General features: G+C 51.6%; 1 protein-coding gene across 5 annotated transcripts in view; it reads left to right on the forward strand.

Annotated features, from left to right (window-relative positions):
- SEMA5B (semaphorin 5B) overlaps positions 1–27,990 on the forward strand; it is a 116,515-nt gene that overhangs the window by 20,625 nt on the left and 67,900 nt on the right. For 2 of the 5 annotated variants that reach the window (XM_070242724.1, XM_070242726.1), the window contains exon 1: positions 14,043–15,074. The exons of the other annotated variants lie outside the window; for them this stretch is intronic. The gene's annotated coding sequence lies outside the window, so the exon portion shown is untranslated. Of the gene's footprint in view, positions 1–14,042; positions 15,075–27,990 lie in introns of those variants that run through there. 5 annotated transcript variants of the gene reach the window in all.

The following is a 27,990-nucleotide window of genomic DNA, read 5'->3' on the forward strand; positions in this document are numbered from 1 at the left end:
GGGAAGCTCCGGTTTCTGCCCCGCAGTCCGTGCACATCAAACGCACACCTGCAGCAGGGGCAGGACGCGGCCCCGTGGTCTGTGTGCCCACCCGCCGCCTGGCAGCTGCAGGCCCCCCACTCCAGCTGCAGGCCTCAGCGCCTGCGCGGCTCCTGAACACGGGGCCCAGGGACACCGTGCCCCGTAGGTCTGCATCCCCCCACCGCTTGGATGGCCACGGCCCTCTCCTCCTGTCTCCTGATAGGCCCAGTTGGGCCCCTCTCCAAAAACCTGCGCCCAGCTGCCCAGTTGTCTCTGCTGCTTCGCTGTCCACCAGGTTTTCAAATGTGCCATCTCTACCTGTGGCCTCTGCACATCCCGTTCCCCAGGCCACCTTGGTCTTCTACATTCTGGTTGCCACACTCACTTTTCTGGAGCATCTTTCTTTGAGGTCTTCTAGTGACTAAGGCCAGTGGCCACTTCTCAGTGGTTAGTTCCCTGGGATCCCCACATTTGACACCATCAACAACCTCTTCTCAAAACGCTGTCCATCTTCCTCCAGACTGGCCTGCGTACCTTGTCCTTCTCTTGCTCTGCTCTCCCTGGTCTGTCCTCCCCTCCCGTTCTGATCCCACCCACGTCAGGGCCAGGACAAACCGCCTGAGGTCAGTGGTCCCTTCTGCTGGGCCCCGAGCCTCAAATAATCCTTCAACACTGTGGCCTACTGTGTGCCTACAGGTGCTGGAGGGTCTTCTAGAACTCGGGGCAGGGAAAAAACTGACGAGAAGCCTTGGCCCCATGGAGTTTGTGTTCTAAGCAGGGGAGACAGGAAGTCATATAGTGTGGGAGAAGGTAACAAACATGCGATAGGATATTGTTTGAACTATTAGCACGACAACAGTTGGAACACATCCCAAAGCAGAGAGAATGATCCGTGAATTCCCGTGTATCCCTTTTTCGCTTCAACAGTTATCAATATTTTGCCCATCTGGTTTCATCTATCCTCCCCCCAGCTTTTGTTTATCTTGGCATATTTTTAAATAAATCCCAGACATAGTAGGATTTTGTCTGTAGATACTTCAGTATGCATCTCGACCGATTAAGACGTATTTATATTGTACACCAACGCCGTGCCGTTGTTGCACTAACAAAGTGAGCAATAATTCTTCTGGGACTCTTCAACTCTGCTGTGTGTGACAGTCTTGCCTCACCAGGTCTTGGCAGACCCTTGAGGACAGGGACCATGGTCTTAAAAAATAGCATCCAAAGCTTAGAAACAAGGCACCAGGATGATTGCATGGCCTGGTAACCTCATGCTGTGGCCTTAGAGGTCCACCCAAAAGTTATTTCGTTCTGTGGGGGGGTGTACTTTGCTTGACTTTCAATTTATTATTGGTTAGGGGCCAGACTTTATGAAATTAGATGTTAACATTTAGATGGATAAGGTAACACAAATCTTTCCCAGCAAAGATGCAAATGATTTCTGTCCAGTAGAATACATAACTCCAAATGTTATGGTTTTCCTGCCCTGTGGGACGTTCTCCAGTTTTGTCTCTACTTAAACTCATTTCTGCATGCCCTTCCTGACTGATTATATAAACCCCTGTTCTTCAAATTCTCTCAGAGCTGGTTTTACCATCCCTCGTTAATGAGTTAAATATATCAGTCCATTTTGAAAACTATACTTTGACCGTGGCCTATACGTTTTCTGTATCTTTCCTTAGTCTAGTCTGCTGCCTGGCACTGACTAGAAGTTTGTAGAATTGGATTTGTCTTTGACTTGGAGTCTTATTGTAAAGGGAAGAATCAAGGTTTCAGGTTGAAAGGTGCTTAGCAGATGTCGTGGAGCCCTGGAGTGAAGGCAGAGGTGGCTGAAGCAGGTCCCCTGATGAGTGAGGGGAGGGTCAGGGTCTGTGTCTGTGGGGCCATCTAGAGAGCCCTTGTCCACGCTGCTCCTGGGAGCAAGGCCCTGCCCCAACCCTAACACTGAATGGGGAGGAAGGAGGGGGCAAGAGCAAGATATTCATGTGTGTGTGTGCATACGCACACGTGTGCCTGCACAAGTGTGTGCATGTGGGCGAGCCAGGGATGTGCCCAAGAGGGTATGCTGGCTCACTGTTTGCCTCTGTGTTCTGAGGGCAAGGGTAATATTGTGCAGTGTTCTTTTATGTCTAAAAATTACCACCCTCTGAGTCTTCATGCTTTTCTGGGTGAGGAGTTCTCCTTTAAATCTTATCCCAATTATCCCATTACGGTTTAGGGGTTTAGGCGTGGGGATGCGAAGGGAGGCGGGAATAGCTGAAAATGCAGCTGGGATTACAGTGGGAGGGCCGGTGTGTGATGAGAAGCAGCTGCCCTTTTCATCTTCTAAGAGGCTGTGTTTCTGTTCTGAGAATGGCGGTGAGGGGGTGGTATGTGTGTGGGGCAGAGCTGATGGGGGCTTAGGATTGTCCCGTGGGTTCCCAAGACTGGAGCTGCTCAGTGCGAGGGAGCAAGTCCTCCCTTTACTTAAAAATACCCAGTGGCCATCCTGCTCTCAGCCTCCGGCATGACTTCTCCTCCAGGAAACCAAAGCAACGTGGAGTTAGGGGAAGGCTCTGCCCGCCACGGCCCCACCCCAAGCTTCCAGATTTCCCAGTTCCCAGTCTCGGCATTCAGAGCTGCAGCAAGCAGGCACCTTAGAGGGTTGTTAACAAAAAGGGATTTTCCTTTCAGTTGAAAGGTTGGATGTGTTCAATTTTTAATTTAAATTGGAATGGTAAAGCTTTAATAACATCCTTTTCTATTTGGAGTTAGAGCCACTTTAAAAAGTTACCTGTCTAGGGGCTGGCCAGGTGGTGTAGTGGTTAAGTTTGTGCACTCCATTTCGGCGGCCTGGGGTTCACAGGTGTGGATCCTGGGTGTGGACCTACATACTGCTCATCAAGCCATGCTGTGGTGGCATCCCACATACAAAATAGAGGAAGACTGGCACAGATGTTAGCTCAAGACTAATCTTCCTCACCAAAAAAAACCTCACCTGTCTAATCAATGGTGGGGGCCGCTATTTGGGGGGCATTGTTAGTCCCTGGAGAGTGATGGGAAAGGGGGCATTTCTTCTATCCCCGACTTTCTTCATTGTACCCTCTTGACCTGTCAGGCACTCCCATTTTCTGTTGCCCTCCCCTTATTCAGTTCATGTACCACCCCACCCCCAGCCCTTCTTCAGGAGACATTTGCCAACTCCAGACATTGGAGACACAAAGATGAATGAGACACTTTGCCCAGCTGGAGATGCTCTGAGCCCAGTAGACAATAGTCCTTCATGAGGGAACAGTGCTTCTGGTTGACAGAGCACGTTCACATTTGTTGTATGTTTTAAGCCTCATGAAAACTGGGCAGATGAGCCAGACAAAGCTTGTCCATCCCAGAAGCAGAAGCTGAGGCTCAGAGAGGTTGTAGGCCATTTCCAAGGTCACACAGGTGGTGTGACAGGTGGTGCTGGGTAGGGCCAGGACTGGAAGAACCTTTGGGTAATGGCCAAGCCCAGAATCTCTGGCCACACAGAGGCTGATAACTAAAGGTCATAGGTGTTGGGGAGCTGGAGGCAGAGTGTCAAAGAAGCGGAGAGTTGGCCTGCAGGACGTGGTGACTTCTGCAGTGCAGGGCAGGCCTGGGACCCATGTCTCCCTAGCTGGAGTGTTTCAGGTCAGGCCATTGCTCTCTCTCACCTGGAAAAAGGTGAAGAGTTCATATCGTCCCCTCAGGCCATCCACCCACAGGTCCCTCGGAGTCACATTCCAGAGACCAAGGAGTCTGAGTCCCTGTTCTACTCCCCATCCCTGCCCTCAGCCAGTTGCAATGAGAGGGACTGGGCCAGACACAACACGAAGAACATCTTTGAAGAGTTAGGATGGAGTGGGGAGTCAACTACCAAAGGAACTTGTGAAGTAGAAACTGGTAGTGGTGTCATCAATAGGTGACAAAGAATGTCCTTCCTGGCTGAGGAGGGACGAATCCTGTCTTTCGGGTTGTTATCGCCCCCGCCCCTGGTGCTATTGGGGTAGGGTCCGGGGTAGGGGGATGGCCATGGGTGGGAAGAGGTTGAGAGACGGGTGGTGTGTGTCAGGTAGTGTTGGGATCTGTTCCTTATTGCTGGGGAGGCCGCCGCTGAATTGTGCTTGTCTCAGAAGGGGTGAGGACCCAGAGCTTCTGCCATTTATGACGTTTCATGCTGGGCTTCCTGAAGGCAAGAAAGAGTAGAAAAGAGACGACCTCTTCAAGCTCCGTGAGGCCCTGACTCTCCCATTCAGAGGGCTTTTCTCGCAGAGCATTCTGGATTCTCAGAGAGGTCGTGTGAGGTTTGGTCTGGCTGATCATCAGATTTACTAGAGGAACTGTAAGGAGAGACAGAGAATGGGCCGCACCCGTGAGATTCTGATTTGATAGGTCCAGGTGGCACTGGGAGTCTGAATATTAGTTCTAGAAGAGCAACATCATTTACAAATACCTACTGTTGGTTTGGCATCGGTAATCAGCAATCCAGTGCAGAGATGAGGGGCAATCAATTTCCATCAGCGCGAAGGAGCCGGGGGGAGGCCAGCCGTGACATCTTGCTGCCTGCGGTGTATCGTATTTGCAGTCTGCACACTAAACCCCAGCTCTCCCGAGAAGCTGGGGTGGGTCCTTCGAAACCTCATAGTTTTCTAGCGAGCTTGATATTTGTCCCTTTAAGCAACGACGCTTAAAAATTGTGGGTCACTGTGTTTGTGATTCTCTATAAAAATGTATTACACGTGTTCCTGCCTTTTTAAGCAGAGTCACGCGAGCATAAATGTAACCTTTGCATGATGTCCCGAGGGTGTGTTAGCAACCTTAATTAACGTACTGGGCTCTAATTCAGTGGGGGCTTCTGGGATGGTTTGCTTATACCAAATGTCCCCCCGAGGTTTTCAGTTTTTGTGTCTGCTTTTTAGTTTTTCCAGCTTTTTCTTGCTGACTGATGTCCCTTCTTGCTAGTCACAATGTACCTGCCTAAAGCAAATTTCTCTTCAGTTTTAATTTGCATTTATTACATGGGCTTGGGAAGTGAATGACTAAAGTCCTTAAAGTTGGGTAGAGCCTCTCGTGGTTAACTTCCCATTGTCCCTTCCACACCCCCTCCTGGAGTAGCAATAACGAAGTTTGGGATTGACCTCAGCCTAAGTGGGCCTGATTGGCTTAAAGAGACACGCTTTCCCTCTGCCAGTGAGTGGGTCATAAATGGACACATGACACAATTTTGACCAATGGGATTTGAGGAGAGGTTCCCAGCTGATCTTTGAGAAAGTTCTTCCTCACTAGCAATAGAGAGCCACTGGAAGTCATTCTTCATGTAGATGCAGAGGAGACACACAGCCTCGACTGCTCTTGGCAGCCAAATTATAACTTCCAGAACTTTCTTTGGGGAAAAGCCTACTGGGGATGGCAGAGTGGGATGTGGAATTACAAAGGCTGGCAGAGTGGAGAGATGGAAATAACCGTGAACTGGATGGGTTTTTTTGAACCTCTAAACCGCCTCTCATGTGAATTATTATATTTTCTTTGGTTTAAGCCCCTTTGAGTAGGTTTTTGATTATTTGTAACTGAAAGCATCCCAGTGGATAAACATCGAATATCTGAATAATAGTGCGTGGGTTCTGGGTGCAGCCTCAAGGCTTTCGTGTGTGTGCTTTGTTACTGTTTCGGTTTCTCAGAAGTTTGGTTTGTGTTTTGAGTTTGATGTGGGCACTTATTTCTTTTCATTTCTGGAAAATAGGAGATTCTCCAGGTGGGTAGCGACGACCTCTCATTCACCTTTGTAGCCTCAGGACTTTTCACAGTGCCTGCCACTTATTGGATGTTCAAAAAATTGTCAAATTGACTTAAACTCAGCAGTCTGCATGTATCTGCAGGGTGCTTCCTCTTCTTGTCGGCGGTTATACGTGCTCGTTGCTCTTCGCCTATCCGGTTTATTAGGATGTTAAGGACACACCACAAACTGTCGATGCTAGTCATTTTTTTGTAGTGCTTTCCAGTTTACAAAGCACCACCTCATCCTTATCTCAGAAAACAGCCGGCACCGAGATCATCATCATCATTTTACTGATAAGAAAACCAAAGGTCGGTGGATTTATGTGGTTTAATTTTGTCATTAGTTTTGAACAAATTTAATTTTGTAATGGCATCCAAAGTACTTTCTTTGGGAATAAATAACCCTGTGCTCAGAAAGGAGCCTCTCTTATGAGACTTCTAACAGGTGCTCTAATGGTCGCTGAGCCACTTAAATAACATAATGATCAGCCAGGTCGGAACTGCCTCTGCCTCCCACTGCTGCCGAAGAATTGCAATTTGCCGTCAGGTTAAAGCTCTTCAGGATTCACAGCTTGACTTCTCACCTAGCTAATTGGTGCTTACTCTTCAAATTGGGTTGCTCTCGCCAATGGAGGAGAAGCAAGAGTTTGCCTCCGTCTGTCTGCTCTTGCAAGTTTTGCTAAAAACGAGCTGCGAAACTCGGGTGTTTCTTACTTGGGACATGTCTCATAATGGTTATCCACGAACACACGTTTGGGAACTCTGAAGCTGGTCTGCTTCCGAGGGAATGCCTTCCCTTGCGTAGATGAAAAATGTGGAGGGCTCCTTACGTCTACAATGCACTGGGTTCATTGAATAATTAAGTTAGTTCAACGCACCTCCCCACCATGATTCCTGTGTGCCTGAACCCAGCACAGGACCTCAAGAATGATGCTCTCAAAGTCACCTCTTCCCTCTCCTGGCCATTGCCCCATGGACCTGACCCATTTGCGTTTCCCTGCACTTGGATTTCTCCCACCAGGGTCTCTCTAATGATGCTTGACACGCAGGGACACACAGCCCCTTCTGATTCCCTGTCTTTGGTGGTCCAGCCGATCTCTCCCGCACTTTCAAACATCAATAGAAATTACTGTGTAGAACACTTATTTTGACATTGTTTTGAAAGTGACATTGTGTATATATCTTGTTTCCTGGAGGGCAAGGACTATGTTTTACTGGCTCTTGTGTGATGCGCAGCATCTAGCATTTACCTTATCGTGTAGAGTTTTAGAGCTTTCAAAGGAGTGTGTTACCCAATAAATACCTGAGGGATGTCATCACGTCTTAGTGTTCTGCTTTATGGATTATCTGTGCTCACTCCTGCCTCTAACTACCTCGCCTGGCTGCTTATGGAGAGGCTGGATGGGGAATCGTCAGGCCTGGGTTTTTAAGGGGATGAGTGGGTGTGAGCTTAGCTTATACAGTCTGAATGCTTTCTTCGGTATATTAAATACATGCTGGATTTTTGGTCCCTGCGAATTTCGAAAGGGAGAGAGGTGGGAAAAGAAGAGTTGGATGCAATGGGATTGGTGTATTGCATACTATGAGAGAAAAGTTTGAAGGTTCCCCACACTGCCCTGAGGCCACATCTGATGAGGAGACAGATGTCCCTATAAAAAGGGACAGAGGGCTCTCCCAGCCCATTCAGGGCCACTGCAGCTCTTTGTGAATTTTTTGCTGCCACCAGCAAGGTTAAAAAAAAAATGTTGGTTGGGGGGAGAGTTTCTTCTCCAAAGTCTATGGCTTGGGTTCTCAGACTTGTTTCTCTTTTTCTCCATGATACCCCTGTGGCTCCCCAGGCCTCTGCAGAAAAGCTGTGGCCAGTCTTTGCTACCACGTGAGAGAATGTGGAGATGTTGGAGTCAATGGAAGGCAGTTGAGGTGAATCCACACTCAGACTCATCTGGGGTTTCCCTTTCAAGCCCCAGGATGTCTGAGGTTATGGCTTCTTCTCACTTCTTTCCTTTTTGCTCCAGCATCGCCCTTCCCTACCCCTCCTGCAGTAGCCCAGAACCCTGAGCTTTGAGAGGCCCTCGGATACAAAAGCTCCCTTGCTCCCCCAGGCACCCCTCCTGTGGTTCAGGCAGCTCTCTTTCCAGTGCAGTCCCCTGCAGGGTGAGGCCAGGTCTCTGGGACTCAGTGCATCTTCCCACTCCATCCTTGATTCCACCTCAGGTGGTGCTCCTGGGTTGCACCCATCACCACTCACACAGGTGTCTGGAAGTGTGGGGCTGTTTTTGGTTGTCAAGGTGACTTGGGAACCCTATCGTCATTTGGTGGCAGAGACCAGGGATGCTAACTCCCACAATGCACCAGGAAGGGGCATCTCTCAAAATGTTATAGGCTTCCCCATCGAGAAGCACTGTGCACCAGGCCGAATGACAAGCTTCTGATCTTCTCTGGAGGCAGGAGGCAGCGTGGAGGAGTCAGAGACGGTCTGAGTCCCTGCTCTGCCACTTACTGGCCCTGGGGCTAGTTTCCTAGCCTGTTTCCTCGTCGTTTCCTCATTTCCTCGTCATAGCTCAGGGTGATAACAGTGCCCTCACTTCAGAGTTTTAAATAGGATTAGATTTGTCAATATACATAAAGACTCAGGACAGTGGCCAGTGTGTACTGAGGGCTACAGAGACATCTGCTGTTTCTACCTGGGCCTCCAGGGCCACCCCCTTGGCCTCGGGTTGAAACTGTTGTCGTTGCAGACACTTGCTTCATGAATGACTGGGCCCATGGCCACCGTGACTGAGAACCTTGGCTCCAGGTATGGGCACTCACCCAGGTCCGGGACCCTAGCCCCCCTGGTACCTGCGCTTCCTTGATTCTGCTCTCAGTCCAGCTCCTCCCTCCCACCCTCGCTCCGTTAGATCCTTCTGGGGGCTGCTCCTCTGTTCCTTTTGTTAGGAGCTTACTTCTCCTGCACTCTCTTTTCCTCTCTGGCTCCATAGTTGTTGTCTATGTTTGCTGTTGTGTCTCTTTTAGAACCTCTTTTAGCCCGTGGTACTAAAAATGTAGATTCATTTCATCATTCAAAATGCATCATTCACCAAAAATTGAGTGGGCCCCAATCCAGAGATTCTGAGTCAGGATGTCCAGGTAGGGGCCAAGAATCTGCATTTAACATGATGCTGGTGGTCTCCACAGAGCCAGCCTCGAGCTCCACTGGTCCAGTCCTAGGAAGGGGAGGGTTGTGGCTGCCCTCACCCCCAGAAGGCAGGAGGCCCATTAGCATGTTACAGCTGGTCACCATCTGGCTCAGGTACCTATGTCATCATTTTTTAAGATCTACTTAAAATTCCACATTTATATTTTCTTCTGGCTGGGGTCATACCTCAACCTAGAATCACTCCTTTGGGAAAAGGATAGATGGTAGAAGACGAGGGGTGACGTTGCTTTCCTTTAGGAAAGTGGTTTAGTGGGAAGGGTCTCTGGGCTGGAACTCAATGGCTTGGATTTCTAGCCCCTACTCCATCACTAGCCTGCTGTGTGACCTTGGTTGAGTCACTTAACCTCTCTGGGCTTCATTCTCCTCATTTCTAACGTGAGAGGGTTGAACAGGTTGGACTTGCCAAAGTTCTCTTCCAGCTCTAAAAGTCTGTAAGTCTATGAGTCTATTTGAATGTGCTGACAGCTTTATAATGGCTAATTAATGAGTTTTTAGTGGAAACACATTAGGTGATAATGAGGGCCTCAGAAGTAAATCTCTCCACTCTTGAGAGGAGCTGAGGGATGAGACTTGGAGTGTGTTCTCACCTGATAGAGCCCCTGGGAAAAGGGAGTGGAGAGCCACAGGCTCCTGTCTGGGGACTCAGGGAGGCCAGGAGTCGCAGCAAAGCCCTACACAGAGGGAGCCAGCCGGCACTGTCCTCAAACAAAAGGAGTCACCTTGCGGGAGAGGCTGGAGCCACCGGATGGAGTGGAACCTTGGCAGCCCCGCAGCCCCGGGAATGGCACTCCTGCCTCACATCCCTTTCCAGAGCTCGTTCACCTGCACGGTCTTTAGTCCTCTTACACCTGGAGCTTTTATCTCCCCCATTTAAGAGATGAGAAATAGAGGCTCAGGGGAGTGACTCGCTCAAGAGAAGGTCAAGGAGCTAGTAAGTAATAGATCAGGATTCAGCCCAAGCTTCTGGATTCCGAAGCCCACGTCCTTTCTGCTCTGCCTGGCCAGCTCCTCCCACCTGGCCGGCCACCTCTGCTGGCCGCTCTGAGTAGCTGATCCGAGTGAAAGGGGCCTCTTTATTTAGAGCTCTCCGAGAGGGTGTGCAAAGCCACCCTAGGACACGGCTTTGCGGGACCGGCCCTGGGAGTGGGACAGATCAGGCTGGGGGGAGAGGTGGGGGTGTCCAATCTGTGGCAAGAGGGCCTTCTTGACAGGCCATGGCTTTGCTGCTGAGAGCTGGGCGCAGCCAAGTACATCACTGTGCCCAGTGTGGCAGTGCACAGGCGGTGTTTGCTGACCACTGAGCTGGCATCTAAGGGAGGAATGCCCTACAGCAGGGGTGTGAGGATGAGAAGGAGGGATCCAGAGAGGCTGGGGGATCTCTGTCCCAGGAAGACAGACAATGAGACCCAACAAAGAGAGAAACCCACTCTGTGTGGTGTGGGCCAGGGGCAGGGTCTCCTGGCCCCGGGGTGGAGGCTTGGAGCAGGTGGATTTCTCAAAGACTCCACCCGCTGGAGACTTTGGCTGCAGAGACACGCGACCTTGACCTTTCCCTTCCAAGTGAAATAGGGCGCAAGCATTATGCAGAGATGCAGCAACTTTGCTGCAGAGGGAGGGAGAGAGTGTGCCAACGAGCATTTGTCTGGGCCCTGCCCTAGAAATGCTCCAAGTAATAAAATCAGGATGACTTAAGAAATGCATTACCCTTCTCCGCCTCCCACAGCTACCCGCGTGCCCTGGGAGAGTCGGGGGAGAGGCCTGGCCACCCAGCCAGGTGATGTGGCCTCAGTCCTCTCACCTGCAAACCAGGGGATGGGAGAGATGGTCCTGAGGCTCCACCTGCTCAGACCTCAGGTGGGTCTGGAGGAGATCTTTGTAGGGGGCAGAGGAAGGACTGAGAAGAGATGCCAGAGAGAAAGGGGAGAAGAGAGAAGGGTAGAGATAGAGAAGAGAGGAAATTGAGGAAGGCTGAAGAGAGGTGAGGAGTAGAAAGCCATGACAAAGTGAGGTGTGCAGAGCTTGGAGGTCTAGTCCCGGCCCTGCCTCTGAGCCTCCGCCTCCACACCTGGGAAATGGAGCTGGGAGTACCCACCCTACTCTCGTGAGGGTCAACAAGCAGGTTACAAACCATAAAGCGCCACACAAACTAATGTGCTGAATTCACAAGAAAAGCAGCAGGAAGAGAGGCAGAGGAGGGTGGGGAACCAGGGGAGATCCTTTTCTGAACCTCCCCTTTCCTGGGGATGTAGGGGGAGGGGGGCGCGCGGGGAGTGGGAAAGAAAGAACCCAAGACGGACGAGGGAAACATAAAATCCTTCCTCCGTGAGGCTGGACGCGTTCCTTGCGGGAGACAGAGAATCCGGGGGGCTGCCTGTGGCCGGCTGCATCTGCATCTCCAGCAGAGGAGGCTTTGCCTGGGCGAGAACAGTCCGAGTGGGGCTGGGGCAGCACATGCTACCCCTGCTTCCTTCCCGCAGGCCCGGGGCAGGGAGAAGGCGGTCTCTGGCTTTGAGGTCTCGGGGAACTTCAATTTCTGTCAGACTTAAAACCCTGGAAGGGCTCAGGAGGCTGGTGTGAGGGGAACATGGTAAAACCCCATGGCAGAATCCTGGACAGGAGGAAAGGATTTGAAAGACACAAAGAGAAAATCTGGATGAAGAACATTCTGGAAAGCCAAAGGAAGACAGGACCCCCAGTCCATGTGGGCCCAGCTCCACACACGGTCCCTCCTTCTGCTGCTCGTGCCTGGATCCCCGTCTTGGCATGCGGTGAGGCCAAGACGGCGGAAGCACAGGGCCGGGTCAGGGCAGCCAGCTCCCCTGGCAGGCCAGATTTATGATTTGGCTGAGCTGGTGAGAGAGCGAGCCTGCAACCATCCAGGGTATGAAAAGCAGCCCAGTGTTTCCTCGAGGAGCCACAGTGCCAAAGGCAGGGGCATCCATCTGGCCTCTCCGTGTAGTTCATTTGTCACCCTGGAGCCTGCGACCAGGCTGGCCTCCCTTCTGCCGTCTGTAGCTACAGTTCCCACCTCCAGCTGCCTCTGCTGCGGGGCCTGCAGCCCCAACAGGTGCTCTGAGGGGGGCAGCCTGCCCCCTCCCTTGGGACCCTCTCACGCTAGGCCCTCCAGCTGGTGCCCATCCAAGCTGGTGCCTCCTTAACTTCCCCTGGGGGTAAAGAGCCTTGGCGTCAGACAGATGAAAGGACCTCAGAGAGGGCCAATACTGTTTCATGCTGTGTTCTAGGGAGCTATGGGGTTCCTCCAAGCTACCTTGAGAGCTTCTGAGAGGAGCTGAACATCCAGGATCCAGCCCCCAACCCACCAATGTACCTCTGCTTCTATCTGACCTAGATATAGATGTCCTAGATAAGATTTCCTTTGAAGAATGCATTCTGCTGATGAAAAAAAAAAAAATTTGAGGGCCACAAATCTAGTCTCATTTCAAAGAGGAAGATACAGAGGGCCAGAGAAGGCCAGCAGCCTAGCCAGTTTTTGGCAGAATGGGGACTGGAACCCAAGCCTCCTGACTCCCCCAGCCAGGATCTCTCCATGATACTGGGCTGTCTCTTTTGAGGTGCTGACCTGAGCATTCATGACAACACCTCTTCTCTTACCCCATGGGTGTTCCTCTTCCCCCTTGCTGTCCAGCAGAGCCAGGCCCCCCTCTTGAGCTTGGACGCCATGCGCTCTTAGCATTTCCTCTGCAGGATGTAAACCACCTGCAGCCCAGGGAAGCCTTTTCAGATATGAAGTGAGACCTCCATGTCAACTGGTAATTACAGCCTGTTCGGCCCAGGGGCTGTCTCCAGGCCCAGATCCTTGGGTTGTGGCTCCTCCATCATCCCCTTGGGCACTGGTGGTTACTGAGGGTTTTCTGGTGGAGTGTGGGTCATTTCCTTTACTTCCCCCTTGTTCTCTGGAGAAACTTGGTTCTCTTCTATTTAGGTCTCAGTTTGTCCATTTTGGTGTCTGATTGTTGGTGCTGATCCAGCCACTCTCTACCGCGGTACCTGGACTCCGCTCCAGAAAACCCCAGACTGACATTTCTCCTGGGCTTGGGGCTCTCTCCACCCACGACTCTCCGTGCCCCATTCTCTCCCGTGATTCCTGTGCGTCCTGTTCCCCCACGTGGCCTGCCCTGTTTGTGTTCTGCCTCCTCTGCTGGACTCACTTTTCCAGCACGTCGCCCTCAGCTTCTCCTCTCCAGATCTACACCCAGGCTTTGCTCCCTCTAAACGCCTCTCTCGGCTCCTTAGAGCCAGCCCTTCTGCTTCTTGAAGCCGCCCACCTGGAGGCTGCTTGCTGGTGCAGGAGCTACACATCCATCTCCCCTTTGACCCCCACAGCGATCCTATGGAGTAGATATTTGTGTTCCCAATTTTCATATAGGGACACTGAATCTCAGAGATTGAGCAGTTTGCTCAAGATCACACAGTTGATAAGTTTTAAAGTCCTGGTTCTTCCTAACCCCTGAGGCGAAGCAGGGACCCACAATACCGAGCTGCCCAGGTGGTCACCTTGCATGGTCAAGCTCATGACCTTTAGGCTGAGGGTGGCACAGACTGACGGTGATCTTTCTCCAAAGCACTCATCCCTATGCCTGGTTACTGTCGCCCCATTTTCCCTCCATGGAGGCTGGCTTCTCCTCCCCCCACCTCCGACCCGGCCCAGGACCCCTGGGAGGGTGGTGATGAGGGATATGGCTCTGAGATGGGAACAGGGGAGGGGAAGCTTCTGGGCTCTCCATCTTCTGGAGAACGGGCACTGGGACAGGGGCGCAGGGAGAGCAGCGACCAAAATGGGGGCAGGAAAGGACCCAGGCTGGAAAAAGGAGGGCTCGTGCTGCAGACTCTTCTGTAAAACGCTGCTTCTTCCAAAGTTGTTCCCGGAGAGTGTTCAGCTGAGGAAGCCGACTGCTGACAGCAGCAGCTGTGGAGGCGGAAGAAGGAGAGGGGTGGCATTAACACCCTGGGGGCGGGGAGGGGGGATGGTGTCTCCTGCCTGTTCTGGAATCTGTGAGTCTCGCACCACCCATCCCCCCACTCCCTCCGTCTCAAAACCCTGGAGGAGAGAGAGGGATTGGATGGAAATCAGAGAGGGGAAGATGCACACAACCTGCCTCTCACACTCCTCTCCTGCTCACACACATGCACACACACACGCGCACACACACACAGCCTCTCACACTCCCTGTCTCTTGCACGCGTGCACTGCCTCTGACACACACACACACGCAAGACCTCACATTCTCTTTTGCTCACACACAGGCGTGCGTGCACACACATACACATACACACACACACACACACACACACTCACACACTCCCTTTCTCTCTCTCTCAGGTCTCTCTCTGTCTCTCTCAGCCAGGATGTTACACCACTGCTCTCTGGTCCACCCAAAGTTGGAGTATTTCTGGGATAAGCGATCCACTCCACGAGGAAAATCATTCTAAACCACCCTCGGGTGCCTCTCAGGAAACTCGGACGAGGAAGCCAACCTTCGGGGGGTGGCTGGGGCTCGGCCCAGAGGCCAGCCTGGGCACTGGCGATTGGTGTGTCACGGCCGGGCTGCGCGCTGTTTCCAGCGCTTTTGTCTGGCACTGGGAGCGAGGCTCGGCAGTGTGAGGGACAATCGGAGCTGTTCTGGGCAGGCTGCTGCGTGTGTCCTGCTTTCCCTGCAGCCAGACCAAGCTGCCCGGCGCCGCTGGCCGGGACGGAGATGTTTTCCTGCTAAGCTGAGTGCAGCAGCCTGGGTTGATTTTACAGGAAAGTGTTTTCTCTCTGAAAGCAGTAGCAGGAGTGGCTCCCTGGACTGAGACTCAGCCCTCATCTGCCCAGGGAAGCCCCCCCGCCCCTTTCAGAGACCTAGGAGCGGGGCGTGCCTGTGGCCTGGGTCTGCTCCCAGGCAGGGGCTGGACTCCTGGGCGCCGGTGCTGGGGGTGAGGAGTGGGAGAGCCAGCTGCTCCCTGGGCTCTGATGGACTGTGGGGCTGGTGGTATTGGCTCTCCAGGATTGTTCCTCCTGCCTGCCGTCTGATTTTCCACATCACGTCTGGGGCTCTGGGTGCCTGCGGCTGAGCTGCTAGTGGTGAGTACTTGGACAGCTGTCCCTCTCTGTGTTTGCTGGCCATGCCCACGTGAGTCACAGCGGACAAGCTCTGCAGCTTTATGTTCAGACTAGACGTTAATTTGCCTCACCTCCTGCCACCTGGGTCCGGGGGAAGACCTAGGGGGAAGACCTAGGGAGCAGGGCCCACCTGGGGTGAGGAGGGTGGGTGTCAGGGAACTGGGGCTGCAGGTGTTTTTCTCAGTAGTAAGGGGACCCTGGAAGAAGCTTCTCTCACTGCTTTCCTCTCCTGGTCGAGTAAAGATGTGCCTAAGCATGTGTGTGGACAGATGGAATGCCGGCCACTCACAGGTGCTTCAGCCTTTGGGCCCAGCTTGCTCTCTTGCTGCTAATTCCCTGCTGGTGGAATGGCTGGGAATGCAGTGAGGCTCCTCTTCATTCGTGGCCATGTGGCTCGTCATCTCCTCCCACCATGACATCACCATCCTGGGGCCACTGAGATGCTCCCTTGGTCCTTCTCCTTGCTCCCTTGGGCCCTGGGCTGCTGGGCTCCTGAGGGCTGGATTGCTGCCCACACTGCCAGGAAAGGGCATTGGAATGGTGGCAGGTCCCCACCTTGAATGTGCAAAATGAGGCTGGGGAGAGGCAGCCCTTGGGACCTGGGACCCTCTGTTGTAGCGCTGTCCCCTGCCTACCCATCTAAACCGTCGTCCTTGTGGTTGTGGTTGTGTTTTCAGTTTGGGCTGCCTCTGGGAATAAGGAGTTCTGTGAGGCCGCTACATGCTGAGTGAAATCATGCTTTCTAGATTCCTACGTGGGCCCTCAGCTGTCTCTCTGACTCCACAGGGCACCCATCTTTCTAGTGTTCCAAACGTGTCTGTGATCGTGTTTTCTGCCCCCTTGTGATTGTACAGTCTTTGCTTGTAACTCCATAAGTTTCAGACCATGAGTGTGTTTGGACATGATGACTTCTGAGGTCCTTTTGGGGAGTCTCCCACTTTCCAGAGGTTTTTTGGGGAACAACTCTGCACCCCACTCCCCCCAATATATCCTGATCCTTTGGGGCCTGTCTGAAATCCATGGCAGGCCTGGAGGAGTGTGATTCTGGCTTATTTGAGAATTCTGGTGTTATGATTCTGAAGTCATGGCATGGCGGGGGTGGCGAGCAGCGGTGTTCAGAGCAGTTTCTTAACAGTGTACCACTGACACTTGGGGCTGGATAGTTCTTGGTCGGGGGGACTGTCCTGTGCCTTGTAGGATGTTTAGCAGCATCCCTGGCCTCTACCCACCAGTAGTACCCTCATTTGTGACAACCAAAATTGCCTCTAGACATTACCAAATGTCCCCCCAGGGGCAAGATTACCCTGATCGAGAATGCTGTTCCCATTAATGCTGCTGCTGCTACATTCTCTCCTTTGGCCCTCAGGTGGCTGTGACTTTGTGGGACTGGGTCTCAGCACAGCCAAGTGAAGTGGAGCCATCTCTGGCCTGGGAGTGCAGACGCCTGTGCTCTGGGCTGTGTGATCTCGCTCACGTTCCCACCCAGTTTGGGCTGAGAATCACTTCTAGTCCTCCTCAGCCTCCACCAACTTCCAGATCTTTCTAGTGGGAACGTAGTGGTGAGGCTCGGGGGTACTGGATTGGGCCTCCATGTGTGGGGAATGGGGTCTAGGAAGGAAAATCCTACTGCAGGGTGCCACCACTCCCTCCTGACCTTTGCCCCAAAGCCCAAAGTGACACGGAAGCCAGGATGGGTTCAGTGCTCGTCCTGGGGGGTTAGTGGGGCGGGTGCACGTGCACGTGCACTTGCTGGTGGCTTTCTGGGTCCTGTCCCAAATGAATGATGTGGAGGTGAGCCCTGCCTTGGGGAGCTTGCAGAGGGAGGCAGACATCCTGTTATGCACCAATAAAGAAATCAACCGATTGAGAGGGTCCCGTGTCTTGCTTGGATTAAGTCTCATCCTTCTAGGCAGAATACTTCTGAGGAAGGGCAAACAAGAGAAGACGCCTTTTGAGTTCCTTATTTATCAGAATCTCTGTGGGACCATAGTGCTTTTGCTCTTTATCAATCCAGGAGGGCTTCATGAGGGAAGAGATGTTTCAGAACCTGTAATGTTGTGGATAGGAGGAGGCAGCATGGAGAGAGGGAGAGAGTATGTCTGGGAAGCCGTTAGATCCATTTTTCTGACAGTGAGTTTGGGGGGCAGGTAGAGAAGTTGGCTAAGGAGTGCCCTTCCTCTGTCCTTGAGTAGGCAGGTGCCAGCCCTGTTTCTCCATGCCTCCCACCTACTCTGCTGACACTTGTCTTCAGAGCTAGAAGGCAGGCTCCGCCGCCCCCAGCACAGAGGAGGGACTTACAGGAAGCCTCATGTTACAGAGAAATTATGGCCAAATTCTGATTTGTGGACTGGAGCAGAGAGGTGCTTCAGGTAGAACAAACCAGCAAATCATCGCCTAATCAGCCTGCTGGGCTTTGCGATGCCGTGTGTGATCCAGTGGCCGCAGACTGTATCTCCTAATGAGGCTCGATTCTGGCGGGTAAGTTTACAACCCCCAAACAAATGGTGTCTAAAGAGCCGGGATGGGGAGGTGGATGCACGGTGCTGCTGGGATCCACCGTCACCCCGGATAAGCCACAGCACGTTGTCCTTAGGCCCTGAGCCTCCGTGCTTGCCACCTAACTGCACAGAATCTGTTTCCCGGCAACTATTTGGGGACTTTGATCTTCCCCTCTTTTCCTGGCCCCGTCTCCTTCAAGGAGCCAGTTTTCTCTGAAAAGCCTGATGGGCGCTGGGGAAGAGGAGAGGAATCTCAGATGGGCAGCTTTGGGGGCAGTAAACAGCTCTGTGATTTCAGCTTTTGAAGCTATGTAAGCTGTGGTAGGTGTTGTGGTAACGCTCTGAAGTTTGCCATTTCATGGTCCCAGGGCGGAGCTGGGTCCCTACCTACTGCGCCTGTTCTTTCTGGGCTGGCTGGTCATATCAGGCCAGGCCTGGGTTTATGTAACTTCCAGGACTGACATGAGACCCACTCACCATGGAAGAGGGACAGTGGTCCTCGTTTGCTCCCACAGGGGGCACAAGCATGGGTAGGTGAGATCAGGCACAGACCAGGAAGACCATCCAGGGCCCTGGTGGGTCAGTCCAGGGGCAGCTTACAGGGAGAAGCCAGAGGGCAGCTCTGCATGGGGGACCTTTCTCCCCATCGGTGCGCCTGGGCAGCTTCAGGCAGCGACCCTAACTCACAGCCCTCTCTGGCCCACCAGCAGCTTCTGTGTGGTCGCTGGGGGCAATAAGCAGCGTGGGAACTGGATGGGTGGGTATGAGAAGCTTCCAGTAGAGTCGTGAGTTCCCAGCCCAGTCCCCCAAGTAAGGGTGTTGACTCTGTCAGAGCACATGCTGATCAGACACAAAAAGATTTTGTCCCCTAGTGGAGCAAGGAGAGGGATGCATTTTGGAGAAGGGGGCTCCTGCCCGGTCCACGCCACTCAGTAACCAGAGGCCTGCTGGCCATCCCAACCTGGGAGGGCTTCGCTGAAAGCTTAAGCGGGTGAGATTCCTCTTGAGGAAGTGTACCGAGGGCAGAGCCCACGCCTGTGGGAGCAGGAGGGCCGCATTCACCCCGCATTCATTTCTTTATCCAACTTTGACGGTCTCCGGCTTCGAGGAGCTCACAGCGCAGGGGAGGACGGAGGCTGATTGAGACATGGTGGCCCTCACACAGCTGTGGGAGCCCACTTGAGGTCCCAATTAATTGGTTCTTTGGCTATTCTCCCAGCAGAGCTTTCCAGGCCCCACCCCAAGGCTTTCGGGAGATAACTGAGATGTGGGGTCAAGTCGCAGCTGGAAGCAGTGGGGCTGGTCCTAAACTGCCAAGTCCTGGAGGGCTTGTTAATCTCTGTCCCCCAGGGCTGGCAGGAGGCTCCCCAGTGCCCTCGGCTCTCTACTCGGGGTTAACTGCTTTCTGTCCGCTCCCTCCCTCCCCCTCCTCCTCCTGCTGCTGTCTGCTGTCCACCTTTGGTACTGATCACTTCCTCCCCAGTTGCCCGTTTGGACCCTTCCAGTGGGACCTAGGTGGCTGGTGTTTCTGTAGACCCTCCCTGAACACAAAGGGGACAGAGTCGGGGGATGATTGAGTGAACTGTGTCTCGTGTTTTTCCTCTCCTTTTGGACTCACCTCTACCTTCTCCTGTTCTGGAGGGGAGGGGCTCAGGGAAACGGGCTGTGTGTGCCTGGCTCTCTACCATTAAAGCCCTGATGCCTGTTCCTCATATGTGAAATGAGGGAATGTTCTAGAACAGGGTTCTTCCCAGTGTGGTCCTCGGACCAGCAGCATCAGCATCATCTGAGAACTTGTTAGAAATACAGCTTCCAGGGCATCCCCCAGACCACAGACTCAGAAACTCTGGGGGTGGGGCCCAGCAACGTGTGTTTAACATTTTTCTGGGTGATGCTGATGCGGCTCAGGTTTGAGGACCGCGGCCCTAGAACACCAAGGGGAGGGGACCCTCTTCCCACTGCAGCCTATGGCCGATCTCATCATCTCCCACCTTGTCGTAACTAGTGACTTGCAAAAATCCAGTAGCCACATTCTGGAGCGTGACCAGTTATCTTAAGGGCATCATTAAATTCTCAAAATTATAAAAACAAACAAAAACCCCACTATACCCTAGCTTTTTCCGGAAAGGCCTGAAGGTGGTTTCCATCCCAGCCCCTTATGGGAGGAGCCTGCAGAGGGGGGCCGGCAATCCAGTGAACAATACGGGCATCTGCAGAGCACACCTCGGACCTGAGAACAGCTGCCCACCTCATGGATGCTGGCTCTGATCCTCCCACGTGCTCCCACAGCGGTGTCAAGAAGCCTGCCCTTTCAGAGCCTGTGGTGAGAGCCCTGCCCCGTGACTTTAATGCCGCTCTCTCCCCAGAGGAGCAGAATGCCCTAACATCTCTCTCCTGCTGCTGGCATTGAGCCCATCGCTGAGTTAATTCAAGCGATGCTAATAGCCGGTTTGCTGGGGAGAAGACCTCTTGCAGACCCCTAAATCCTACTCGCCGGGGTGCTGATAACAGGCTAAGACTCCTGTCTGGCCACCTGCAGTCATTCACAAAGCAGTGTGTAGACGGCCCAGCACTGGCCTGGATTCTGTGTTGAGACCAAAGAAATAGAACCTTTGTCCCTGCCCTCCGTGAACCAGCCGTCCAGGAGGGGACAGCGCCACGGTCCTTAGTGTTTAATTTGGGCTTCCTCCCTCCTCCAGCTTTTCTCTCCTCCAGGCCCCTCTCCTTCCTTGGTGCAGACGGCTGGCATCACCTTCCTGGAGGTCCTCAAACCCCCGCTGGTCGCGCTCCATCGGGTCAGGCTCAGCATCCTGCTTTCCGCTGGTTCTATGAGCAGCCAGCCCCAGCTGAGACCTTTCCCGGCCTTTCTCCGGTCTCCAAGGAGCCTGCAAGAAATGCAGCCTGAGAACACAGCCTCCCTGCCCTCCCCCACCGCTCTGTTCTCCTTGCCTACTCCCCCCAGCTCCCCAAGGCTCCCCCGAGCCTGCAGCCCCTGCCCCCATCCTTCTTGCTCCCTGCCCTCCCAAACTCATGTTTTATGCAGGAACATCCCCATTCTCATGGAAAGTACAGCAAAGTTTGGGAAAGAATTTCAAATCTCTTTTGAAGAGGGTGGAGCAAATGCAGGGCTCTGGGGTTAACCTCAGCTGAGTTTTTTCCTGGCTGAGTGGACGCCCCTTTGTGTGTGTGTGTGTGTGTGTGTGTGTGTGTGTGTGTGTTTCTTGTTTCCCTTCCATCCACCATTTACACTGCAGGGGGGTAGGGGCGGGCTAATCCACACAGACACACAAAGGGATGTGTGTGCATGCATGTGTGTGGAGCCTGCCTCACCTCCCAGGGCCCCATCTTGCCCCTCCTCTGCCTTCTGAGGAGCACTAGGAGTGTCTTATCTTGGATTTAAACATTCTCAGAAATTTGAGAGGCACAGGGAAAAGAGATTGTTTGTTTTTTCAAACATTATAAAGAAAATGAACATTTGTATAAAGCTTTTTCGTGGCGATTATCACAAGATCTGATGTCCCTTTGTTTTGAAACATTGAAACGGTTGTATATAAATTGATTTGTAAAAAATAAAATTAGGGGGCCAGCCCAGTGATGCAGCAGTTAAGTTCACACATTCCACTTCAGCAGCCTGGGGTTCGCCGGTTCGGATCCTGGGCACAGACCTACCCTCTGCTTATCAAGCCATGCTGTGGTGGCATCCCACATATAAAATAGAGGAAGATGGGCACAGATGTTAGCTCAGGGCCAGTCTTCCTCAGCAAGAAGAGGAGGATTGGAGCAGATGTTAGCTCAGGGCTAATCTTCCTCAAAAAAAAAAAATTAGCTTTGTTGGGTATATCAAACTCTACGTTACACGTTATTCTGCTAATAATTCCAGGTTCCCCATTGTAAAAGTGCCTGCCTCTTCAGATGTCTAGCATCGCTTCTAACAGTTTTTAAGAAGCAGGCAAAACCTTGCACAGAAGACTCCATCTACAATACACTTAGAGGAAGACAAAGGACAGTATTATGTTTTCTGGACTTGGTGTTGGCGAGAAACAGAAAAGCACTTATTTTCAGAAAAGGAATTGTGGAAAGAAAGGAGAGGGAAACCTTTAAATCTCATTGAACACAGTTTGCTCTGTAGAACTTTGTCTAATCAGCCTCATTCTCTGAACCGTCACCTTGAGTCATTTTTGATTCTTCTAACACTTTGTTTTTATCATCTTCCCAGAGTCCTGAAAACTGAAGATTTGCCTAGATTGAGACAAGCTTCTCTCCTTTTTCACATGTTAATTTATTCCTTGATTTGTGTCGTGTTTTTCCAAATATGGCTCCATTTCTCTCACGTGCAGTTGGAGACTTAGGGCGCAGATGGAACCATACAATGGCATTGCCACCGTGTTGGGGGGATTTGCTTGGGAGGGTCCCCAGCTTTCTCTAGACCCAAACCCCCAAAGTGCCCGCTGTTTGCAGCATTGAGCAGCTGGGGCATATTTTGTGTTTGTTTGAGTAGATCTATGAAATGCTGTGGCCACTCCCCTCCCACCTCTCCACAGATCTGCGTCCAGATCCCAGATCCAGCCCTTTGACCACAACTGGAGTTGCTGAGGACAAAGCTTTTCCCATACTTGGTTAAAGTAATTTCTTTTACTTCCCTCTGTACTTATAAGTGAAAATGTGCTTGGATTCCCAGGAACAATTGATTTTTCTGTAGGTCATTTAGAAAAGAATGTCAGACAAGGAGCATCATTATATGCAGACGAAAAGATGGATGTAGCTTGTTTAAGGTAAAATCTTTTTGCATCGTTTTTAGAAACGGTTTGGGAACGTAAAAAAACCCCATCAACACTTCATTCATTCTGTAAAAGTTTCAGAATACAGAAATATATTTGAAATAATATATTTCAAAGAAGTCCTTGGGACCAAAAACGGGGAAATTATTTTTTTCCCTCATGTGTTTTTTCTGGGCCTTCACTTTTCAGTCTCATCCCTGGGGAATCTCTTGTATTAAGTGAATTTAGAATAAAATCTAGTTCCCTTTCCTCCTTGGTAGCTTTCTTTGTCATTATTCTTTTCTTAAAATTTTTATTATATTTTTTTGAGGAAGATTAGCCCTGAGTTAGCTCCTGCCAATCCTCCTCTTTTTGCTGAGGGAGACTGGCCCCGAGCTAACTGTGCCCATTTCCTCTACTTTATATGTGGGACGCCGACCACAGCATGACTTGCCAAGCGGTGCCATGTCCGCACCCAGGATCTGAACCAGCGAACCCCAGGCCACCGAAGTGGAATATCCAAACTTAACCGCTGTGCCAACCGGGCTGGCCCCTGTCATTATTCTTAAAGAAGAACATTTATGATGTGCCGGGAGTTCCACCATGCCTTTTGGTTGGAGGAGGTGTAGTCCAAGAGTGTCAGAGAGCAAGAGAGCAAAGAGATAAAGACATGGACCCAAACCAAAGACCACAGATGGGCATAAAGAGACATGGACAGATTGGCAGCCCCTAACTGACAAGTGACAAAGAAAGAGGGCTTTAGTGGCAAACCCAGACACCCTCCTAACAATGAGTCCATCCCCTGGCCATAATGGGAGTTATTAGGGGGCCTCCAGGAACTTTGCCAGGCATCTCCATTAGCTGTGGGGGTGGGGAGGTTGAGCTCGCAGACCCCAGGGGATGGCCCACTCTGGGCCTTTGGACACACATCTGTAGCTTCCAATACCTGGGTACCTGGAGGATGCCCTATGTGAATGAGCCTTTGAGAACCACTAGGAAGGCAGCCAATGAGAAGAGAAGGGGGAAAGGTTAGTTGGAGAATTACGGGCAAGCCCCCTGTATGTGGCAGTTGTTGTATGGTGGGGTGCCTCTGTGAGCCTTACCGGCTGTGTATTTATTTACCCCTCTGCACAGCAGGACCAGTTATGAGGCTGACGATTTAATGATTTACTAAAGGCCAAACCCTGCCCTTGCTTCTCCCACCTCCTTGCTCTTGATTCCCACTGCCGCATTCCCTGCCACTCCCCTTCCCTCCACCTTCACAGGGAATGATGTGATGGAGAGAACTACAACATTTACTGAGTGGTTGCTAGGGGTAGGTGAGGGTACCAGGCCTCCTCCCTATCGTACTACCAGTTACCATGAAAGGCAGTCTCAGCCCCAATTCTTTCTCTATAGATATTTATTAATAAGCCAGCACAGAACAGTCAGACAACCTGTTCTGGAAGCTTGAGGAAGTCCCAGCTCTCCATCCTTTTAAATGGTCCAGGAGCATCTGGCCTGAACTGTTCCCTTGAGACAAATGTCACAGGATTTGGCTAACCTTCTGGTGCAGGGGTCCCGAACCTTGGAGGAGATGCTAAAGCAGTTTGGGTTGTTCCCCTCAAAGAAGAGCTCATAGGGAGGGGGGCGTGAATGATGACACAACTGGCTGGTTGTTTTTAACACCCTGATGACTTATTTTCTTTTAATTTTAATTGAGGTATTATAAAACAAATATAGAAAACCAGAAAATAGATGTTTTAGTAGCAAGTTATATTAGGTCAGCATCTTACACCACTGCCCAGGTTGGGAAAGAACTTCGGCAGCCACTCTAGAATCTTCTCTGCATTCTAATCTCCATCTCCCCCCAAAAGTGGCTTGATTTCCTGTGTCTTTATAGTTTGTTTTTGTTCCTGATGGTTTTTAATCAGGAGGTGGGGCTTCAGCTTCCTGAACCCAGAACAACCCAGAATTCATCGAACCTGCAGCAGAAAAGATTTAAGTTAGACTGCAAAAAGAATTTCTAGGATTTTAGAATACTAGAAATCAGTGACATGGAATTAGAAAAAAATATCCTTGCGGTGATTTAGATGTGGTTCTGGTTGGAAGCAGGGAAATAAAGGAGATCACCCCATCAGCCCATCACCCCATCGTGCCTTTGCCCCATCGCCCCTTCGCCCCATTGCCCCATCACCCCAGTCCTGGGGCTGCCCTCAGAGAGTTAGGCTGGTGGGAAGCTGCTTGCCTTTTCTGATCTCCAGGAGACTGAGGAGCCTCTGTGGTTGGGGAGGATGGAGACAGGTGACACCTCCTTCCACGGTGCCCTGACTGGAAGAGGTCCTCCCAGTATCGTTGACCCCTCCTTCTGTGATCGGAGGCACGCTCTTCCTCCTGAAGCCTCTAATCCTGCTTTAGTCGGTCAGAGAGAGTGACTCTCGAAAGAAAGAATGGCCAGCTGGGGGACAGGCCTGGGATCTGAGCCCACCCCATTCCCGGGTGACCAGGGCAGCCGAACAAACACACTCTGGCCCCCGGCCCAAGGGACACCAGGCAAGGTGCCTGGAGGAAATGGGGCAGTGGAATAAGAGGGAAGTGAATGGTCTCCTGCTTTCCCTGCATTCAGTGTGTGGTTTCCATGGGGCCCAAAGTGTGTTTACAGCCAGCAGACCTGGGTGGGGGAGCCCTGGGGGACCTGGGCTGCAGGGCTGCAGGGACAAGAAAGGGAAGGCTGAGGGGGTGGGCAGGGAGGGCTGGAGCACTTGAGCAACCAAATAAAAAGTTGGCTGTCGAATGCTTTTTGCCAACCATAGTCAATTCTTAATTATCCCTGTAATGGGAGGGAGCAGTGGCAGGAATGATTCAAAGCAGTGAATAATCCCAAACCGTTTAAGCTACATGATTTTTAAAAGAGAGAGAAGGAGATTTCCCTTCCTAATGATGTCTGGCTCAGGCTGATGTTAAATGGGGGAAGTATTAACAGCAAGCTCCCTGGGGATCAAGGCTAGAACCAGTCTTATTTAATATGTTTATAAATTATTTAGAGTTCACATTTCCTGATTTTGTGAACAGGGGCTGGGAAAGGGCTGTAAGTCCTCCCAGGAGCCAGAGGAAATCCTCGTCCAGAGCTTATGCACTCATCAGAGGGAACCCCGAAGTGGGAAACCAAGAAGAGATTGGAGGTGTCAGGCTAACCAGGCCAACTCATGGGAGGGGCCTAGGTCAAGAGAGCCCCACCCCGACCCTTGCAAGCCTATGCCTAAAAGAAGAGGACAATGAGTCTCTGCTCTAGAACATTGAATGGCACCCAGCTTCTCCCAAATTAAGTGCATTCAAGGCCCTCCATAGCATGGTCCCAAACTCCTCTCTCATCACTCCAGCCATGCTCCTGACATGAAGAATAACAGCCTGTAGGACCTGGTGACCTGCCACAGTCACATGGCTAAATGCAAAGCACTTGGACCTGTACCCAGAATTCTGACTCAGAGTCTCTCCATCCATCCATGTCACACTGGATCCTGGCTGACTCCCAAAACCATACTTCAGCTTCCTGCCTCTTCTCCTGTATCTACTGTCAGGATTCTGTCGATCTCATGTGCTACCTCCTCTGAGGAGCTGTCCCTCTCTAAAAGTGCTCTCTTTCTCTCTGCTCAGAAAACCCAGTGGCCGATGTGCCTCTCTCATGGCTCATGTCAAGCTCCACCTGTGTGACAGCCTTGCTGTTCTTGTCTCATTCCACTCAGGCACCGAGAACTTCTTGCTTTGTCTCTCCTGCCCTGAGAGCCTCCAGCACACTGTCTTGCTCCTGGTGCATGGCATCCAGGGGTTAGTTGAGTAGAGAAGGATGGGACCCTCCCTTGGAGTGGGTGTAGGAAGTTAGAGCTGAGTCTCATAGGCCAGGCCTGCCTTGGGGATGTGATGAGTCCATTTCCTGAGAGCCCTCACCTGTTAGTTTTCTTGAGAAGCCATCCAGTGCAGACTGGCTGTGCATTATCCTAGGCTGGGGTCAAGTCCTTCCCTTGTTGCACATGGAGCAGCCCCCATGACTGCGTGTCTCCCAAAGTGTGGCTCCCAGTCCCCTGCCTCAGCCTCACCTGTTGCATCCCGCCCAAGAGGAATCTGTGCAGGGCCTGGGACCCACATGGTGCCCACCTCTTCAGGTGTCTCTAATGTGCAGGGAGGTCTGAGAACTGATCCTAAAGGGCAGGAGGGCAGCCCTCCAGGATTTGTGGAGGTCATGTGGAGAAGTGTGTTGTGTGCAAGCACACATGCATTTACACACATGGACCTGCAAGAGCCCAGTGTGTGTACATGTCCACGTTTATGGGAGCCACTCCAGTAACTACATCCACTCCTTCTTCACCAAGCCCCCAAAGTGCCACCTGGGGACGTGACTTAAAAAATGATTTGGTAATACATACTATATCATAGATAAACCTTGAGGACATTATATTAAATGAAACAAGCCAGTCACAAAAGGACAAATACTGTATGATTCCACTTATGTGAGTTACCCAGTATAGACAAATTCATAGAGACAGAGAGTAGAACAGTGGTTACCAGGGGCTAGGGAAGCGGGGAATGAGGCGTTAGTATTGGATGGGTACAGAGTTTCTGTTGGGGAAGATGAAAAATGTTCTGGGGATGGATGGTGGTGATGGCAGCAATATGAATGGACTTAATGCCACTGTACACGTAAAAATGGTTAAAATGCTAAGTTTTGTTATGTATATTTTACCACAATAAAAAATTATAATAATTTGGGCCATTTCCCTGCCTTGGGGAGAGACTTACTGGCCAGAATGATGGACTTTGCTCTGGCCTTGAAGCTCTCTGGGGAAGGTGGGGTTGCATTCACCACTGCCCTGCCCGGCGTCCCACACCCCCAGAGACAGGGAGACCTTTCTTGGGTCTTTTAGATCCACGCCATGATAAGTCATCCTGGGACAGGAGGGGTTTGTGTCACTATCAGAGACTGGCTTAAGAACAAGACAAAAGGGAGATGATGCTTCTTTGCGTGGGGGAAGCTAATAGCAGAGTCCAGTAGACAATGTGGATGACATCAGATGCTTCCAAGTGATGAAATGTCTGGTCACCTGATGTGTGTGGCCCAAAAAGTGTCAGCTTCACTTTACCCCAAATATGTAAGGCCACATTTAGGGAAAAATAGGTAAAAGTCATGTCCATAAGTTGAGAGTTGCCAGTGGTCTGCCACAGCTCAGCAAATCTAAGGAGCCATTGGAAATGGTCCCCTAAAGGCTTTGGCCCTGTGTACTGGTTTGGCCAAAAAGATTAGCCAAGCAGCCAGATGTTATGGTGAGATGTCAGAAACAGCATGGCACTTGGTTCTGACCTCGGCAAAACCAGATGTGTGGCCTGTTGTTCCTGCTTTAAGGTGTTGTCTTTCTAAAAGTCTGCCAGGACTCCCATGCAGGAAGGAGAAGGTGAGGTGGGGGCCATCCCAATCACGAATCCTTTCTCCCTATTAAGATTGTAGCTGAGGTGACCTATGGACTTGATCCCCAAGCCCCTGAAATCAGGATGGGGGCGAGGTGAGGGGCAGCCCTTGAAGCTGGCAAAAGGCAGCTTTAGCGCAAGTGAAAGTAAATGCTATTTACGCAGCGGGTAGTCAACTATGTGGAC

Source organism: Equus caballus, chromosome 19, assembly GCF_041296265.1.
Source record: "Equus caballus isolate H_3958 breed thoroughbred chromosome 19, TB-T2T, whole genome shotgun sequence".
NCBI lineage: Eukaryota > Metazoa > Chordata > Mammalia > Perissodactyla > Equidae > Equus > Equus caballus.